We start from the raw sequence: 6,000 nt of genomic DNA, 5'->3' as shown, positions 1-6,000 counted from the left end.
ATATTTCATTTTTCTTTCATTTGATGCATCTTGGGCAAAAAAAAAAAAAAATTCTAGTCCAGTAAAGGAAATGTACCCATCTTCTTTTAGCACACATGGCAGGCTAGAAGTTGAAATACTGCCCCCAACACAACTCTTCTGGTTTAGTAATTGGTGTAATATATACCAGAACCCACAAATTGGGTGTTCAATTGTGGTAATCAAAGTAGATATTTGGTTTAGAATGGAAGTGGACAGACTCCATAGATTCACATGTTTAAAAACTCGGTCTTCGCCCTTTTGGACCCTGGTAATCTATGTTAGAAGCAGTTGCATGCAGGCAGACTCCTGCCAACTGAGTTCGAGTGACTGCAATGGGACAGAAGGGATCTGTTTGTGCAGCGCTGGTGGCTGGAATAAGGCCCCTGTGATTCGATGCACAGTGAATACATTCCCACAGTGAGCTACAGAGTAAATAACCAATTTACATAATTCATCCTCCTACACCTATCAATCTAAGTGCTTAGATGAGCTCTCATCAACATGGTGCCTGAATCACTCCTACAAGAAGCAAACAACAAAGGTATCTCTTTCTTCTGCCATTGCCAGCAGGGAGCCAGCTTGAAGGTTATTGGTAATTGCAGTAGGTTAGTTTGGTTGATTTTCAAAGAGTTGTAAAAATTGTAATATTTCTGGTTGGGGTACCATGGCAAAGTTAAAATGAGGAAGACAGTTTTACACTTGGTTCCCAAACAGGGGGGCGAGTGGTCATTCTTATTTTATCTGTCAGTGATAAGTAAGGGAATGAATAGTAACAAAGTAATGAGAGGAAGAAATCAGTCAGTCAGACCAAGCCATCTCTATATAAATTTTATATACATAAATTTATTACAAGCCAGCAACTATTTTTAATTGTATCTTTTTGCATAAGTGGCCTTTCACTGTGTTTTTTTTTGTATGCTAGATAGGATGTTCTTCAATACACAGACACAAAGGAAAGTGTAAAGCATAAAATGCCACACTTACCTGTAAATTCTCTCTCAGATTGGCTGCTAACCTGGTGTTAAACATGATTTTGTGTCAATAACACACCGTACACTCCACAGTGCTTGGGAAATGAGCAGTGCTTCAAATAACAGCTCTCTTTGGGAAAAGGAATTCACCCCAAATTTCTTCTCATTATTCTGAGTTCCTAATTTGTTCCCAGAGGCCTTATGAATCCTGCTTACCTCTGGAAAACTAGAGCCCTATTTCCTTTTGCCTTCTTTTAACTACATTTTCTTTATCACATTTCTCATCTATCATGTTGCAGCTTTCTGGAGTTACTGAATTCTTTTTCTTTTTTTTTTTTGTTATGGAGCTGGTTGACTGTTTCCTCTGCTGATTCATAGGCAGAAAGGCCTGGCTTTCTGAACCAGTTCTCTTTCATTCTTTGTTGATATCCAGATAATGAGGAACCATGAAAGATGAGATGATGGAAAAGAAAGAAAGAAAAATGAGAGAAAGCAAGTGAGAGAGAGAGAGAAATGAGAGGTCAAAAAAGCAGATGATGTAACTCCAAATGATAGTGTGCTCAATGCTGATCATGATGGCTTTTGGTTAGGTGTCTTTGCCATTTCTTGACAGTCTATCAAGCTAAGTAATACAGTTGCTAACTTTGCTCCCTCCCAATCTGTCAGTTGGCTCTTGGACAAACTAACTTATCTTTTAGACAGCTGGCCTGTGGCTCTTAGCTAGTTAAATAGTTTGTTGGCAAGATCCAAAACTAATTCATTTGGCTAATGAGCTTAATGGCTCATTAGATTTCATTAATATTCTGTAAAGTAAATTTCAGTACATTTAGTTTGAGTTAAAAGTAACTCTATCCCACAAGCAGACACAGAACAATACATACACTTGTGGCCTGATCCTGCATCCCTGAAATCAGTGGGAGTTTTGCCACTATCTTCAATTAATATAGACTTAGACCTATTCAAAAATGTATTCTATTTCTTATGCGCTTATTCTTGCTTTATTACTATGTTTTTATTGGCATTTTTCCCCAACACATTTCTATATTCTTCTCTACTCTACCTTGTTTTTTGTCCCTTGAGGAAGTGCACTGACTTCTGTTGAAACCCTATCACCAAGAGTTACATCCATATAACGAAGAGGAAAATGTAATCCTCCAGGTTCATTGTACTTCTTCATGGGTCTTAAGACCAAAGTGAATAGCTTTCCACAAATAAACATGGTCACTGGGTTTTAGCATTTTTCTGCTTGTGCAGTGTGTATACAGAGTTTGCAACTAGTCACGATTCAAAATATATCAACTAAATTACTCACAAAACGTACAAGTTTAATTATTCAGGGAATCAGGGCCTTAGTGGGCTAACAATGGAGATTCAACGTACACATTAAATGATGGTATACATTGTAATTAATCTTCTTACCGAGTGGAAGATAATTCCTTTTGTCACTTTAGTTCACAGTTAACTTTTATTCAAGCCCTATTTCCTTTGTGTTTACCCAAACAAATTCACAAAGCTTTATAAAATAATTAATTTTTGTAAAGTCCCATCCAGTTTGCCAGAATAAATAGAGCAATGGCTACAACAAGTTTTTAATTATGTTTTAATGAAGCAAACTGTGGAAGATTCACCCAACTGGAACTAACAGGGCAGCTATGATTCGATAACCCAAAAAAGAAAAACAAAAACAAGGGCAAACACAAGAACAGCCAAGTAGGAAAACTTTCTTTTCCTCCAGGACAGCGTAAGCAGGAGCAAGGGGTTCAGATTGCCACTTGCTGAGTGCTTAAGGACATTTTAGAGGCTACAGTTTGTTGAACAATGTGCATGCAATATAATCCGAGCAGCTCCTCTACTCAGCATTCAGCTGGCAGCCAATTTAGTGTCAGTTCTTGAACACCCTGGAGGTTTCTATACACTCATTTGGTCGAAAGGAAAACTCTTCCTATAGGAAGGCCAAAACCCGATCTGGTGTCATTCAGCACTGTGCTTCTGACATCAGTTGAAGGTATACAGACTGCATCAGGGGAGGATCTGGCCAAGATACTGCTGGAATTCAAGTTTTGCATAGACCTTTTCAGACCTAATAAAATGTAAAGGTACTATTGCTATGGTAACATCACTATAAGTGTCATCCTCACCCTGTGCTAAAAGAAGTGAGGATATTGAATTAGCAGAGGATATATTGATCCTATTTGACTGATAATCTAAGAGGAAAGACACTGGGCAAATCTTCCACTTTAGTAGGAAACTTTGGCCTCTCTTTCTGATCATACTCAAAAGAGGATGAGTTTCCATTACGTTTTCAATGTTCCCTATTGAGATATACCAATAGAGCAACTCAAAAAAGAAATGTAATATATGACTTCTAATTCATTTGCTTTTATATTAACTTCCTGGTTTTCATTGTGTCCATTTTCCTGATCTGGACAGATTTCTTTTTTCCACCAAAACAGTTCTCAAAATCAAAATGTTTCGGGTTGTTTTTTTTTAAAATGGCAAAACAAAATTCTTCAGATTTGGTTTTCTTTGGTGCAAAAAATTAACGCTTTTCCTCTGACTGCAGTTAATGTCTCTTACTGCAGTTCTGGGCAAATCAACCAGAGACCAAAAAGATTTGCCCAACTTTGCCAGGAAGCATTTCTCAGGAACAGGTCACAATTCAGAGGATGTAATAGTGATTTGAGTCACCTTAGCCTCCATCCTTGGGAATGTAAGTTTGGTGCTCTCTCTCCTACAGGCATAGCATAGACTCCCATCCCTTGTTCCTGTTGTGTTTGTCTGAAGTCCTCAACTAACTTGCATTCTCAAATGAGTGCAGAGTTTAAATTATTTCTTCACTGAATAATTATTGGTCTGTAGGTGATTTGGATGGCAAATATTACTCCTGAATACCCATTTTCCACTACAAATTATGAAGCTAACTTATGCTATTTACATAACTCAAGTAACTTAAATTTATGCAATAGAACATGTGAATTGTATATTTGTATATGCGCACTGCAATATTTGCAATTCACAGTTGGCGCTGTGTTGGTTAAGTAAGTCTTTCCGTCAGGGGAAAGAAAATTATAGTATGTGACTGTATTCAACACGGCACAAATGGCGAATTTCGCAGCTGCATGAAATGGCGTACAAGTCAAAATTCACACTGGGAAATATTTGAGTAGCCAAGGCAAAAATTTACTTTCTGAGATATTTGTTCTGTCAACTGCAGCAATAGGGGAAGTAAATCTAAACAGGTCATGCACGTGAATGAATCAAATTTAAGTTCAGGAATCTGAGGAAAGTTTAATGGAGCAAAGAGCAACAGAAGTAAGCTGGTCTGAGACGTGGTAGCCACTCATCTTTTGACCAAGGGACTGTGTATCCTCCTCTATTTATACACAGTTATATAGTAGGGTCCTTGTTATCACTAGGGTCTTTGGATACTACTATAATACTTGCAGTCATGTAGCAGTAATGAGAACAGGAATGGACTCTATATGATGACAATTTTATAAAAATAATATGAATTTGCTTTAGCTATTGGTACATTACACGTCACACATCTTTAATATTCATGCTTGATCCTTCTCCTTTTTACATCTTAATATCTGCAGCAATAATTCTCAGCTAATATATTAGCAACAGTTTTGGAGACTAACATAAAATATAAGGCAAAAGCGATTCATCCGGCCAAATGTTGTGATGACTTTTTTATCAAAGCAAAGCAGCAAGAGATTTTTTTTCCCCAAGGTTTACTAGCCTCTGGCAGACCTAAACACCAACAGCCCTGCATACTCTAGGACAGAATACAAATAGAAAGTCATAACTTTTCTTAGTTGAGGTATTTAGTGCTGAAACAAGTAATATGCATACTTAAGTATTTTATCCATATGTTCCCTCCATAGACTTTCAAAACTCCTCTAGTGATATCAATACTTTGGAAGAACAGCAGTGGGGATCTTCTTCATTTTTTTCTACAGAGAGCAAGCAGTATAAAGATAATACAAAAGAGACCTTTTATTTATCCTTGCTGAAGTGTATGGTGTGGATTTAGATTGAAAAAAAATTCTGAGGTTTTGAATTAAATATTAAGAAGATCAAGCTACATAAGCCCATATTATTTACCAGCTTCATGCTACTTTAGGACACTAAATAAGGAAAGCCAACACACCTGTGCCACTTTCCCTCTACACTGCATGCACCATTGCCTTTATAAAGAAGAACTATAAACTTTATTTTTCTATCTTTTAAATATGAATAGGGCATCAGCAGCCCATAAGATAAAACATGTTCCTAAAATGTCTTGCCATCCTTGTCTATAAACTCAATAAATAAACCCCAATCATTTTTCATTATTACTGATTTTTCATTATTATTTATAGAGCTTTGTAAGCATACCTGACACTTTACAAACATGCCAGCAGAAAATGTCCTTGAATTTACAGTCTAATTCAGACCAAGCCAATACAACAGAGGATGATCCACTTTTATAATGGAGATGCATGCAGTGCTGCAACAAAAATCACTGCTGCAAAATTTAGAAGTAGATTTGAAGGAGGAATTTTCATAGACAGATGCATACCACAGGTCCCGAAAGGTCTATATAGTTGACTGCACATAGTGTAGGACACTTCCCCTGTTCCCGAACTAAAGAGGGGAACTTTCATCACCTCTGAGATGAAAGAGAGAAGCTCTTTGACAACAATTTTCCATTAAGTTTGGATAATTTTATCAAATTTACCATTCAGTAATTTTCATGCAGACCTTTCTAGTTCAGTGAAAGAAAAGCTGTCAAGTATAATAAATATCTGTTATGTATCTTTGTGATAATAAATGCTACGAAAAAGTACAAAGAGAAAAAAACCCAATAAATTCATCTGGCAATTAAGGAGTACGTTTCCATTCATTGCAATACTGCCCATCAAAACCACTCATTTCTGCCTCTCAGAGGACAGACATCTTTGTCTACAGACATTCCCTTGTCATTTTTCTTTTCTTAAAATGCCTGCCCCAAGATTGATTG

Source organism: Alligator mississippiensis, chromosome 9 (genome assembly GCF_030867095.1).
Source record: "Alligator mississippiensis isolate rAllMis1 chromosome 9, rAllMis1, whole genome shotgun sequence".
In the NCBI taxonomy this organism is placed as follows: Eukaryota; Metazoa; Chordata; order Crocodylia; family Alligatoridae; genus Alligator; species Alligator mississippiensis.
This window is presented reverse-complemented; position numbering follows the sequence as displayed.